Below are 16,572 nucleotides of genomic sequence, written 5' to 3' on the forward strand. Positions count from 1 at the left end.
AATTTAAAATCTCATTTGATATTATAAACATTGGGTTAACAACATTTAACAAGATCGTTAACCTAAAAGTTTCAAAACAACACTTACATGTAACGACTAACGATGACTTAACGACTCAGTTAAAATGTATATACATGTAGTGTTTTAATATGTATTTATACACTTTTGAAAGACTTCAATACACTTATCAAAATACTTCTACTTAACAAAAATGCTTACAATTACATCCTCGTTCAGTTTCATCAACAATTCTACTCGTATGCACCCGTATTCGTACTCGTACAATATACAGCTTTTAGATGTATGTACTATTGGTATATACACTCCAATGATCAGCTCTTAGAAGCCCATGTGAGTCACCTAACACATGTGGGAACCATCATTTGGCAACTAGCATGAAATATCTCATAAAATTACAAAAATATGAGTAATCATTCATGACTTATTTACATGAAAACAAAATAACATATCCTTTATATCTAATCCATACACCAACGACCAAAAACACCTACAAACACTTTCATTCTTCAATTTTCTTCATCTAATTGATCTCTCTCAAGTTCTATCTTCAAGTTCTAAGTGTTCTTCATAAATACCAAAAGTTCTAATTTCATAAAATCAAGAATACTTTCAAGTTTGCTAGCTCACTTCCAATCTTGTAAGGTGATCATCCAACCTCAAGAAATCTTTGTTTCTTACAGTAGGTTATCATTCTAATACAAGGTAATAATCATATTCAAACTTTGGTTCAATTTCTATAACTATAACAATCTTATTTTAAGTGATGATCTTACTTGAACTTGTTTTCGTGTCATGATTCTGCTTCAAGAACTTCGAGCCATCCAAGGATCCATTGAAGCTAGATCCATTTTTATCTTTTCCAGTAGGTTTATCCAAGGAACTTAAGGTAGTAATGATGTTCATAACATCATTCGATTCATACATATAAAGCTATCTTATTCGAAGGTTTAAACTTGTAATCACTAGAACATAGTTTAGTTAATTCTAAACTTGTTCGCAAACAAAAGTTAATCCTTCTAACTTGACTTTTAAAATAAACTAAACACATGTTCTATATCTATATGATATGCTAACTTAATGATTTAAAACCTGGAAACACGAAAAACACCGTAAAACAGGATTTACGCCGTCGTAGTAACACCGCGGGCTGTTTTGGGTTAGTTAATTAAAAACTATGATAAACTTTGATTTAAAAGTTGTTATTCTGAGAAAATGATTTTTATTATGAACATGAAACTATATCCAAAAATTATGGTTAAACTCAAAGTGGAAGTATGTTTTCTAAAATGGTCATCTAGACGTCGTTCTTTCGACTGAAATGACTACCTTTACAAAAACGACTTGTAACTTATTTTTCCGACTATAAACCTATAATTTTTCTGTTTAGATTCATAAAATAGAGTTCAATATGAAACCATAGCAATTTGATTCACTCAAAACGGATTTAAAATGAAGAAGTTATGGGTAAAACAAGATTGGATAATTTTTCTCATTTTAGCTACGTGAAAATTGGTAACAAATATATTCCGACCATAACTTAATCAACTTGTATTGTATATTATGTAATCTTGAGATACCATAGACACGTATACAATGTTTCGACCTATCATGTCGACACATCTATATATATTTCGGAACAACCATAGACACTCTATATGTGAATGTTGGAGTTAGCTATACAGGGTTGAGGTTGATTCCAAAATATGTATAGTTTGAGTTGTGATCAATACTGAGATACGTATACACTGGGTCGTGGATTGATTCAAGATAATATTTATCGATTTATTTCTGTATATCTAACTGTGGACAACTAGTTATAGGTTACTAACGAGGACAGCTGACTTAATAAACTTAAAACATCAAAATATATTAAAATTGTTGTAAATATATTTTGAACATACTTTGATATATATGTATATATTGTTATAGGTTCGTGAATCAACCAGTGGCCAAGTCTTACTTCCCGACGAAGTAAAAATCTGTGAAAGTGAGTTATAGTCCCACTTTTAAAATCTAATATTTTTGGGATGAGAATACATGCAGGTTTTATAAATGATTTACAAAATAGACACAAGTACGTGAAACTACATTCTATGGTTGAATTATCGAAATTGAATATGCCCCTTTTTATTAAGTCTGGTAATCTAAGAATTAGGGAACAGACACCCTAATTGACGCGAATCCTAAAGATAGATCTATTGGGCCTAACAAACCCCATCCAAAGTACCGGATGCTTTAGTACTTCGAAATTTATATCATATCCGAAGGGTGTCCCGGAATGATGGGGATATTCTTATATATATGCATCTTGTTAATGTCGGTTACCAGGTGTTCACCATATGAATGATTTTTATCTCTATGTATGGGATGTGTATTGAAATATGAAATCTTGTGGTCTATTGTTACGATTTGATATATATAGGTTAAACCTATAACTCACCAACATTTTTGTTGACGTTTTAAGCATGTTTATTCTCAGGTGATTATTAAGAGCTTCCGCTATCGCATACTTAAATAAGGACAAGATTTGGAGTACATGCTTGTATGATATTGTGTAAAAACTGCATTCAAGAAACTTATTTTGTTGTAACATATTTGTATTGTAAACCATTATGTAATGGTCGTGTGTAAACAGGATATTTTAGATTATCATTATTTGATAATCTACGTAAAGCTTTTTAAACCTTTATTAATGAAATAAAGGTTATGGTTTGTTTAAAAATGAATGCAGTCTTTGAAAAACGTCTCATATAGAGGTCAAAACCTCGCAACGAAATCAATTAATATGGAACGTATTTAATCAATAAGAACGGGACATTTCAACGTTGGTGTTTGAAATTCATATATAAACAGAAAACGATATGTTGGGATAAAAGAAAGAAAAAAAATTCTCACGATGCATGGTTCCTGGTTTCTTCGATTTATCAATATCATATCATCCTCATCTTTAACTTTTAATTATCATCATCGTTTATTATGTTATAGTAGAAGCATAAATTGAAGACACAATCATCGGTTGATTGGTGTTTGATTCGTACAGCAGGCTCCAATAACAGCAACCATACAACAATTATTGTGGTGTTTTGGGTTTTCGAAAAAAAAATATAAGAAGACAATTTGTGGTTCATGATCAATATTAGGATAGAGAGAGAGTGAATGGTGGTGTAATTGTTTGCTTTAAAATGGAAACATAAAGAGTAGGTGTCGTGTCGCATACCTTCGGTGATGATAGGTTTGATGGTGGTGGTTAAAGATGGTGATCAAAGTGAAGGTGATCATACGTGGTGAAGGTGGTTCTTGATGATAGTGAAGGTGTTTGGTTTATTGATCAATCAAAGTAGTAAACAAGGTTTGATGGGCTTTAGTGGATTACGAATTGAAGGTGGTACACGGCTGCAAAGACCGCAGCTAGATGATGGTTGTGATGGTGGTTTATGCTATTCATGGTATTCAATTGTAGTTCGTAGGTGGTGATGAAGGTTATGGGTTCTCAAAAGTGGTATGATCGAACTTTTTTTTGACTTTTATTTTTAAATTTCGAATTGCAGAAGATTAGGGCAGTTTATATTGATTGTTAATCGAATAGTTGCAGTAGTACAATTGATAGGACTCAATCTTGTTTTGTATTGATAATGGAAGTCGATTTTCTTAACTCGAGCAGACAGTCAGTACAGAAAAAAAATATAAAAAGTGGACGTTGATCTTTAACAAAATTTGATTGATTCGATTTTGAGGGATTCAGTTAAGCAGATATATCTAAAGTTGACAAAATTCGATGTGGATATGCAACAAAAGTCGAATCTGTATTTGGTTTCATATATAAATTAGTATATATTTATCTGGTTATATATATATATATATATATATATATATATATATATATATATATATATATATATATATATATATACTTATCAATATTTATATATCTATTTTTATATCTGTAGCTATATTTATAGATTTTTGTTAATTTTGTTAATAAATATAAATATACTAATATTACTCTTAATAATAGTAATACAAATTTATGACAATAATAGAAGTAGTAATATTATTACCAATGTTAATTATAATAGTAACTAAAAAATGTATAATAATATTATTAATAACAATAATACTAATTATAATAGTACTATATCAATTTATATATACCCACTTTCATATCTATATATTATCTATTGATAATGATAATATATCTAACACTAATTTTAATAATGAAAATAAAAATATTAATATTATTAATGGTACTAATAATATTATTAGCTATAATAATATTAATTTTATTGATGATAATAATATTAACAATAATAATACAACAACTTATACTTATCAAATTTCATATGTATATATATACTTATAATAATATTAATGATACAAATATTTATATCAATATTAATGTTGATGATAATATTAATGAAAGTAATGATCATAATTTCAATATAATATTATACTTTAACTTATAAATACATATAATACGCTAACCTTATATTTCATATTTATTTATATAGTAATCTATTTGAATATTTTATACGTGTTACAATGTACAACTAATATTACTTATACATAGTAATCATATATATATATATATATATATATATATATATATATATATATATATATATATATATATATATATATATATATATATATATATATATATATATATAATTGTTTTAGATTACATCTAATTATTTCGTGTCTTATTTTACATATTTAGTTCTATTGTTTATTTTATAATTTCAAATAATTATATATACAAACATTCATATATACACATATTTATTTACAACAATTGTTCGTGAATCGTCAGGAACAGTCAAAGGTCAAATGAATATATGAAAAATAGTTCCAACATTTTGAGACTTAGTTTAATAGACTTTGCTTATCGTATCGATATCATATAAAGATTTAAGTTTAAATTCGGTCGGAAATTTCCGGGTCGTCACAGTACCTACCCGTTAAAGAAATTTCGTCCCGAAATTTGATTGGGATGGTCATGGCGGACAATAAGTATGTTTTCATGACGCATACGAGCTGAAAATTTGAGTTTTATCATCTTCGAGTAATATAGATAAATCAATTTGATCTCGTGAAAAATACGAGTGAAATTATCACAAAAGATTGAGATAGAGATTTAACTTTTGATTTAGTCACTGTTTATTTCCGGAGTTCCAGGGATTTAAAGATAATCTTTGAAATCTATATAAGATTTGATTCTTTAAAAATTAGGGAAGTTAGGATTAGAAGCGGCCATCTGCCTCGATTGCTATGTCTGATATTTTCACTATAAATTTAATCTCCCCCGTTCCATTATTTTCCATATATTTCAGAGTTCCATGCTTTTGTTTCTCCCTCTCGACTTTAAGTCAAGCGAATAATAGTCCAGAATTCGTAGGTATGAAGTTTCAAATGAACATAACTAAAGTTCTAAGAAAGAAATTGTGATAGCTCGATCTGACTTGTCAAATTTCCAGAAGTCACAAGAAAAGATAGAAATATCAGGAAGATACGTTCTTGATATATTTGGAGATTAGATAGAATGTAAGAGTCGTGTAACATGGCACCTGATGACATTATGATCTGTGAATCATCACATTCTATTAGAAGCTCAGCATGACTTACTGTAATATAATCACATTGATCAAGTGTCATTATATTATACTAACTCATGCATCAATTTCCAACACTACTTCAAAATTATTCATAATTCAAATTCGAATTTTTTCAAAATTTTAGAAACCAAAACAGTTTCTTTTATGATATAACATAGATAGAGCGGAGAGATAATTAATATCGGGCAAGAATATTTATGAAGATATCTTCAAAAATATTGAGGATATTAATAAAGAAAGATACGATGATATCTTAGAATTTCATAATCAAATTGTGATGATGAAATTCATTCACAATGATTTAGAGCGATTAAGGAGTAAGGTATTTGCTAAAGATTTTATCGGAATAGTATCATCAGGATTCTTCAAATACAGGGTTTGGTCCTATTATTTGTCCTTGGTCTCCTTCGTGGTCTGCTTAACCCATTTTCCAGTTCCAACTTTGCTGACTTTTGTCAACATACTATTCTTTATCACCAAACTTTTAACGGTTAGGTTGTTTATAGTTTTTGCTGCTTCATCAGCATTTTTAAAATTCAGGGTATTGATTCGTAAACTGTGTGTTTTTCAGAATTTCAGAATGGGAGATCATAATTCTGAGAGATAAATGCTATATGTATACATATAATTGTTGATGTAGACATGCTGCGAGCTTTCAAAATGCTGATTGTTAATTACCGATAATTGATGTGGTAATTCTCGTTATAAGATGTGGATGAGTATATGAATAGGTTTTAACGAACAAATATAATGGTTCTTCGGAAAGACTTAAGTCAATGAGTAATGAAGTTGCTGGTAAGTTTACTGCTAATATGGTGAAATATAAACGGTTCTCCGGTAATGATGACGAAATGACAACGTATATATCGAGGTTATAATACGGCTAATTCGAATGAAATTTGAAGTTGATTTGTTGGAGCTGTGACAAAATTGGCTAATTTGGAAAGGAATTGTAAAGTTATTTTCGATAATAATAATGTCAAAGGAGCTAGCATAGATACATGTTAAACGTTTGCTCAGGTTCTGAGTGTTTTCAGGTGTATAACTATATGCATAAATCTTTTCTTCCGTAGATGAAGTGCGGTTGGTTCATCCTCTCAATTGAGGTGTTTTCAAAAATCATGAAAGGTTTGAACGCAGATTGTAATCATTAAGATACAAATGAGGTTTAAGATGAAATCAAGTGGCAAACTTGAAGAGATGTTTAGTTTCATATGTTATAATCAATATTTTAATTCATTTTAATTGTCCAATGTTGGTAGTCCACAGTTAGTAGTCCACAGTTAGTAATTCAACAATTCATATATGGTTTAATATTTAATATTCGAATCAATTAATACGTTATTCGTGACCCATTGTATACATGTCTCAGACTCGATCACAACTCAAAGTATATATATTATTATAGAATCAACCTCAACCATGTATAGCTAACTCAAGCATTACTGCATATAGAGTGTCTATGGTCATTCCAAATAATATATATAGATGCGTCGATATGATATGTCAAAACCTTGTATATGTGTCCCGATAAAGTGCGTAAAATAAATAACAGAAATTAAATGACGATAAATAAAATTGCGAAAATTAAAATTGCGATAATTTAATTGCGATAATTAAAATGTAATACGGAATTAACAGTTAGCTAGGAACAGTTAGCTAGGATTCTGTTAGCGTGGTTTCTTAACAGAATTTCTCATAGTTAATTTGTATGTTTCTAACAAATTTTATTTTGTCTAATGTTTTCTTCATTATGCCACTCGTTGGATTCTGATAGGTTAAAATCCAAATATGAAATTGAATGAAAATGGTTATTCTGTGGTGAACGGATTCGTATATCTATGGATGTAAGTAGGATATTAAATGACTGTTGAATCAAATTCGAAGAATGTACAGTGTAACTTATTAATGTGAAATCTAAATATTCCTCGGGTATTACCTACCCGTTAAAATATTTTCATCATTAACGGTCTGTACAAAATAATTTTTAATTACAATCTTTATAAAAATATACATACATATATATTTTCTTCAGGTGTAATCATGGATTTAATGAGTTATTATGATATTAAACTCATTTGGTTTTTTTGGTTGGAATTACAATGAATAATCTCTAAAACTTTAGAGATTACATAATCGCCATGAAGAACAAAGATAATTGATGTAGAACGATACGTAAAATGATGATTATACTCGAGGTACAGAATGAGATGTTGAGGCGTGTGATGTTGGAACTTGAGTTGTTGTGGTACTGGTATTGATGTTGGTGGTACTATTGGTGCCGTTGATGTTGCTGAAGCTGGTACATTTTGCACCATATTTTCCAAATTGATTACTCGAGCGCGAAGTTCGTTGACTTCTTCTTATTATTCCGAGATGATTGTCGATAGGAGCGAGCGAATGAATAAGGTTTAGAATCTGAGTTATGATATAGTCATGGTGAGATACTCTGAGAGAGTAAATGGTGTTTCGAACAGGTTCGCTAGTAAGTGTTTCAGGTTTTTCGCCAAGAGGTGATTTCGGTTAGTGGAAAGGATCGCCTTCTTCGCGTCTCCATTGATTAAGTCGACTACGAACCCATCAGATGAATTGGGAATGGATGATTGGTTGATTCATTCTGGTGACGCTGCTTTCGGAGCTTAGGTGAACATCCATGTCGGAATAGCTGTCGGGTTCCGAAGAACTTGAACTAGTGAAGAGTTCCATTTCGTACTATTGAATAGAGAATTTTTCGATATAAAATGATTTCCGGCTATCGGGTGGTATTCTAACTATGTAGAATATCTATATATATAGAACAAAAGATTTTGTAGATTACGGAGGAATTTACGGAATATACTAGGCAAAGTTTACAGTAACAGATACGCTAAGATATGAATTTCGTCTATACACTATTCATGTAATCAATGCAGTAAAATGTGTCTAGACTTAAGAATGATAAGCAGGTAATTTCCGACAAGAAATGATAAGCAAAAACTTTTGACATGCAGATACGGTCGAAGTCCAAACTCACTAATGCATCCTAACAACTATCAGTTAGACACACTAATGCAAGACCTGGTTCGCTAAGACCACTGCTCTGATACCAACTGAAAGGACCCGTTCATATACATTATAAACGATTCACAATAGTTGATTACATTATGACGTATTTGACCTCTATATGATACATTTTACAAACATTGCATTCGTTTTTAAAAGACAAACTTTCTTTGCATCGAAAATTGACAGGCATTCATACCATTTCATAATATCCACTATCCAACTATAATTGACTTAATAATAATCTTGATGAACTCAATGACTCGAATGCAACGTCTTTCGAAATATGCCATGAATGACTCCAACTAAGATCTCTAAAATGAGCTAATGCACAGCGGAAGATCTCTTTAATACCTGCGAATAAACATGCTTTAAAGTGTCAACCAAAAGGTTGATGAGTTCATTAGTTTATCATAAATGATCATTTTCATCATTTTAATAGACCACAAGATTTTCATTTCCATTTCTCATAAAAATACGTCCCATGCATAGAGACAAAAATAATCATTCATATGGATTGAACACCTGGTAACCGACATTAACAAGATGCATATAAGAATATCCCCTAACATTCCGGGACATCCATCGGACATGATAAAACAACATCGAAGTACTAAAGCATCCGCAACCATGGATGGGGTTTGTTAGGCCCAATAGATCTATCTTTAGGATTCGCGTCAATTAGTATATCGGTTTATTAATTCTTAGGCTACCAAGCAAAAGGGGCATATTCGGCTTCTATCATTCAACCATATAATGTAGTTTCGATTACTTGTGTCTATTTCGTAAAACATTTATAAAAGCGTATGTATTCTCAGTCCCAAAAATATATATTGCAAAAGCTTTTAAAAAGGGAGTAATGAAACTCACGATACTGTATTTTGTAGTAAAAATACATATGACGACATTGAACAAGTGTATGGTTGGCCTCGGATTCACGAACCTATATCATTCATATATATATATATATATATATATATATATATATATATATATATATATATATATATATATATATATGAATGATATCGTAACTGAACAATTTATTTATTGTATCTTTAATTTATATATTATGTATGTTTCATTTGTGTATATATTCATAATAGTTAATATCTATATAGTTTATTAATATCTATATTTATATACATACTTGTCTAATGTTATATTTAAAAATCGATAGTTTGTTATTTGTAAGTATTTATATAAATAATATTAGTAGGTTTGATATATATAGTTAAGTTTGTGTTAAATATATTTTTATACAAATAGCTTTTGTTTGAGAAATTAATAATTATGATATTATTAATATTAGTAATAATAATAATGATATTATATAACAATAATAATGATAGTGATGATAATAATGTTAATAGAAATAATGCTATTAATAATGATAGTAATACTAAGCTTTATAACAATGGCAACAATAATTATGATGATTGTAGTAATTCTTTTAAATCATAATTCAATTAAAATATTAATCATTTTCATAATAACATTTATACTCGATTTTTATATTCATAAGTTTAACAATATTATTAAAACTTTTATATTCATGGTCATAGTAATCATAATCTTCGTATTTAGTTTCTAAACTAATGATTATAGTTTTCTTATAACATTATCTCATAATCAACTCATAACTTTTTCATGAATTCTTATAATCACTTCCTATAATCTCTATTATGTCATCTTTTACTATATACTTACGTTATCAACATGTTAAATCTCCTTTTAGTTATAATGATCCTAGCAATACTAATACAATGATAATAATACTATTTATAATAATTTTAGTAATGATAATACTAGTAATTATGGAATGATAATACTAGTAACAAAAATGATAATATCCTAAGTTATGTTAATGATAATAATCATAATAATAAAAATAACAATAATAATATTAAATTATACCTTAGTAGCATTAAAAAGAAGTAGACTACCTGAGACGGGACTCGAGCCCATGACCTCCCGAATACCCGCTAACACCCATAACCATTCGATTCAGTCTGCTTTTTCTAATTTAATCGCCATTCTAATTTATTTTATCCGCCTGTTTTATCCTCCCTTATTCTTCCAAATCAAAACCCATATAACATTTACCTCCTCATAATCATTCACGGCTCATCATCATCGAAATCTTACATCACTCTTCATCGTGTAATTCATGAATCACAGTATCACGAATACTCCCTAATTATTATCATTATTTGTTAAACTGCTCACTAGCCCTCATGCATTAAAATTATATCGGCCCATAAATCTTGTCTAAAGGTCTGCGACCCAACCAACAAATTAAATCTTGTCATTTAACAATTTGGTACCCAATTAGTTTAATAAAATAGTAGGGACACTGTGATATTTGTCTTTAAACTTCATGATGCTCGACCACTTCTTTACAGCTCACTACAAATTATCAAGTGGGTTTAATCATAATCAATAACTTTACCTAATCACTAAAAGAAGATGAAAAAAAGCGTCCCTTTATTTTTCCCCTTTTATTTTGGTCGGCCATTAAAGAAATCCATATAGTCATCAACTCTGGTTCATCATAGTATGCTATCCATCATCATCATTCACGTTTTATTAATGGTGTTTTACGAATGGAAATAAAAAGTATAGTAGTAACTTTGTCGAGCTAGAAGGACTGTGAGTGTGTGGTGTTTGAATCAAGTACGCAGCAGCAGTTAACATAGCTGAGAGTGGCGGTTTTGTGATGGTTTGAAACGGAAGAAACATAGCAACCTGTAGTGGTTATTTTGATGTCTTTGATTGTAACAAACACAGAATGGTAGCATCAAGTTCTTGGTGGTTTTTGAAGATGTCACGTTGGTGTTTGAAATTCTTATATAAACAGAAAACGATATGTTGGGATAAAAGAATGAAAAAAAAAATTCTCACGAAGCATGGTTCCTGGCTTCTTCGATTTATCAATATCATATCATCCTCATCTTTAACTTTTAATTATCATCATCGTTTATTATGTTATAGTAGAAGCATAAATCAAAGACACAATCATCGGTTGATTGGTGTTTGATTCGTACAGCAGGCTCCAACAACAGCAACCATACAACAATTATTGTGGTGTTTTTGGGTTTTCGAAAAAAATAATATAAGAAGACAATTTGTGGTTCATTATCAATATTAGGATAGAGAGAGAGTGAATGGTGGTGTAATTGTTTGCTTTAAAATGGAAACATAAAGAGTAGGTGTCGTGTCGCATACCTTCGGTGATGATAGGTTTGATGGTGGTGGTTAAAGATGGTGATCAAAGTGAAGGTGATCATACGTGGTAAAGGTGGTTCTTGATGATAGTGAAGGTGTTTGGTTTATTGATCAATCAAAGTAGTAAACAAGGTTTGATGGGCTTTAGTGGATTACGAATTGAAGGTGGTACACGGCTGCAAGGACCACAGCTAGATGATGGTTGTGATGGTGGTTTATGTTATTCATGGTATTCAATTATAGTTCGTAGGTAGTGATGAAGGTTATGGGTTCTCAAAAGTGGTATGATCGAGCTTTTTCTTGAGTTTATTTTTAAATTTTGAATTGCAGAAGATTAGGGCAGTTTATATTGATTGTTAATCGAATAGTTGCAGTAGTACAATTGATAGGACTCAATCTTGTTTTGTATTGATAATGGAAGTCAATTTTCTTAACTAGAGCAGACAGTCAGTACAGAAAAAAATATAAAAAGTGGATGTTGATCTTTAACAAAATTTGATTGATTCGATTTTAAGGGATTCAGTTAAGCAGATATATCCAAAGTTGATAAAATTCGATGTGGATATGCAACAAAAGTCGATTCTGTATTTGGTTTCATATATAAATTAGTATATATTTATCTGGTTATATATATACATATATATATATATATATATATATATATATATATATATATATATATATATATATATATATATATATATATATATATATATATATATATATATATATACTTATCAATATTTATATATATGTTTTTATATCTGTAGCTATATTTATAGATTTTTGTTAATTTTGTTAATAAATATAAATATACTAATATTACTCTTAATAATAGTAATACAAATTTATGACAATAATAGAAGTAGTAATATTATTACTAATGTTAATTATAATAATTACGAAAAAATGTATAATAATATTATTAATAACAATAATACTAATTATAATAGTACTATATCAATTTATATATACCCACTTTCATATCTATATATTATCTATTGATAATAATAATATATCTAACACTGATTTTAATAATGAAAATAAAAATATTAATATTATTAATGGTACTAATAATATTATTAGCTATAATAATATTAATTTTATTGATGATAATAATATTAATAATAATAATACAACAACTTATACTTATCAAATTTCATATGTATATATATACTTATAATAATATTAATGATACAAATATTCATATCAATATTAATGGTGATGATAATATTAATGAAAGTAATGATCATAATTTCAATATAACATTATACTTTAACTTATAAATACATATAATACACTAACCTTATTTTTCATATTTATTTATATAGTAATCTATTTGAATATTTTATACGTGTTACAATGTACATATAATATTACTTATACATAGTAATCATATATATTTATATATATAATTGTTTTAGATTACATTTAATTATTTTGTGTCTTATTTTACATATTTAGTTCTATTGTTTATTTTATAATTTCAAATAATTATATATACAAACATTCATATATACACATATTTATTTACAACAATTGTTCGTGAATCGTCAGGAACAGTCAAAGGTCAAATGAATATATGAAAAATAGTTCCAACATTTTGAGACTCAGTTTAATAGACTTTTCTTATCGTGTTGTTATCATATAAAGATTTAAGTTTAAATTCGGTCGGAAATTTTCGGGTCGTCACATATACCGGGTTCCGTCTTCCCGAATATTAAGATGCTTCTCCGATCCTTTGGGTATTTCATCCTTTAAATTTCTCTCTTTTAAAACTCCTTGTTGCGCCTCCTTTATTTGAGTAGTAAGGTTAATGTAAATCATTATATTCATAGCTTTTACTCGAATGGGTTCTCTGTCTTTTCTGCTTAAGGCGTCGGCCACCACATTTGCCTTCCCCGGGTGGTAACGAATCTCAAAGTCGTAATCATTCAACAATTCAATCCACCTGCACTGCCTCATGTTCAGTTGTTTCTGATTAAATATGTGTTGAAGACTTTTGTGGTCGGTATATATAATACTTTTGACCCCATAGAAGTAGTGCCTCCAAGTCTTTAATGCAAAAACAACCTCGCCTAATTCTAAATCATGCATCGTATAATTCTGCTCGTGAATCTTCAATTGTCTAGACGCATAAGTAATTACCTTCGTTCGTTGCATTAATACACAACCGAGACCTTACTTTGAGGCGTCACAATATATCACAAAATCATCATTCCCTTCTGGTAATAACAATATAGGTGCCGTAGTTAACTTTTTCTTTAACAATTGAAACGCTTTCTCTTGTTCATCCTTTCATTCAAATTTCTTCCCTTTATGCGTTAATGTAGTCAAGGGTTTTGCTATTTTGGAAAAATCTTGGATGAATCTCCTGTAATAACCAGCCAGCCCTAAAAATTGGCGTATGTGTTTCGGAGTTTTCAGGATTTTCCACTTTTCAACGGTTTCAATCTTTGCTGGATCTACCTGAATACCTTCTTTCCAACCAAAATGCACACTTTGAAAACTTAGCGTATAGTTTTTCTTTTCTCATCAACTCTAGCACTCTTCTCAAATGTTCTTCGTGCTCTTGATCATTCTTCGAGTAAATAAGTATGTCATCGATGAAAACAATGACAAATTTGTCAAGATATGGTCCACACACTCAGTTCATGAGGTCCACGAACACATCTGGTGCGTTAGTCAATCCAAACGGCATAACCATAAACTCGTATTGACCGTAACGCGTCCTAAAAGCAGTCTTCGGAATGTCATCCTCCTTCACCCGCATTTGGTGATATCCAGAACGTAAATTGATCTTCGAATAAACCGACGAGCCTTGTAGTTGATCAAATAAGTCGTCGATTCTCGGTAATGGGTAACGGTTCTTAATGGTAAGTTTTTTCAACTCTCGGTAGTCGATACATAACCTGAATGTACCGTATTTCTTCTTGACAAACAGAACAGGAGCTCCCCATGGTGATGTACTTGGTTGAATGAAATCACGCTCTAAAAGTTCCTGTAACTGACTTTGTAATTCTTTCATTTCACTAGGTGCGAGTCTGTATGGAGCACGAGCTATTGGTGCAGCTCCTGGTACAAGGTCTATTTGAAATTCAACGGATCGATGTGGGGGTAATCCCTGTAATTCTTTCGAAAATACATCGGGAAATTTTTTTGCGACGGGAACATCACTGATGTTCTTTTCTTCAGGTTTAACTTCCTCGATGTGTGCTAGAATGATGTAACAACCTTTTCTTGTTAGTTTTTCGCCTTTAAACCACTAATAAGATTTAATTTAGCGTTGTTCTTTTCTCCGTACACCATTAAAGGTTTTCCTTTTTCACGCCGAATGCGAATCGCATTTTTGTAACAAACGACCTCTCTCTCACCTTTTTCAACCAGTCCATGCCAATTATTACATCAAAACTCCCTAACTCGACTGGTATTAAATCAATCTTAAATGTTTCATCCCCCAGTTTAATTTCTCTATCCCGAAATATATTATCTGCTGAAATTAATTTACCGTTTGCTAATTCGAGTAAAAATTTATTATCCAAACGCGTCAATGGGCAATTTAATTTATCAAAAAAATCTCTACTCATATAGCTTCTATCCGCACCCGAATCAAATAAAACATAAGCAGATTTATCGTTAATAAGAAACGTACCCGTAACAAGCTCCGGGTCTCCCTGTGCTTCTGCCGCATTAATATTGAAAACTCTTCCACAGCCCTGCCCATTAGTATTCCCCTGATTCGGGAAATTTCTAATAATGTGCCCCGATTTTCCACTTTTATAACAAACAGCGTTGGTATTACTTGCTCCGACACTATTCATTCTGGCATTACTTGTTTCGACATTATTTGTTCCTTTAGTTCTGTTAAACCTTGGTCCGTAGATCTCACACTTTGTCGCGCTATGACCATTTCTTTTACACCTGTTTTAAAATGTCGTGCAAAACCCCGGGTGATTTTCTTCACACCTATGACATGGCTGATTTTGGTTTTTGTTGCCGTTGTTGTTATTGAGGTTGTTGTTGGGATTGTTATTGTTGTTAAAATGGTTGTTGTAGTTGTTGTTGTTGTTTTTGGGACGTTTGTTGTAGTTATTGTTAGGATTGCGATTATTGTTGCGATTGTTGTTGCGGTTGTTGGGATAGTTGTTGCAATTGTGGTTGTAATTGTTATTGTTGTTGTACTGGTGACTCTTATCACCGTTTTCCTCCCACTTCCTCTTGAGTTGTTTCGTGTTGGCTTCTTCAGCCGTATGCTCTTTAATTCTTCCCTCAATCTGATTTATGAGTTTATGAGCCATTTGACTTGCCTTTTGTATGGAAGCGAGCTCGTGTGAACTCACATCTTCTTGAATCCTTACTGGTAACCATTTTACAAACGCGTCGATCTTCTCTTCTTCATCTTCAAACGCTCCCGGACACAATAGGCACAACTCTGTGAATCGTCGTTCATACGTGGTAATGTCGAACCCTTGTGTTCGTAACTCTCTAAGCTCTACCTTGAGCTTATTGACCTCATTTCTAGGACGGTATTGCTCGTTCATCAATTGCTTGAATGCCGACCACGGTAGTGCGTAAGTAGCATTTTTTCCTACCTGTTCCAGATAGGTGTTCCACCACGTTAATGCAGTACCTGTGAAGGTATGAATAGCATATTTAACTTTGTCCTCTT

The sequence above is a fragment of the Rutidosis leptorrhynchoides genome, chromosome 2, assembly GCF_046630445.1.
Source record: "Rutidosis leptorrhynchoides isolate AG116_Rl617_1_P2 chromosome 2, CSIRO_AGI_Rlap_v1, whole genome shotgun sequence".
In the NCBI taxonomy this organism is placed as follows: Eukaryota; Viridiplantae; Streptophyta; class Magnoliopsida; order Asterales; family Asteraceae; genus Rutidosis; species Rutidosis leptorrhynchoides.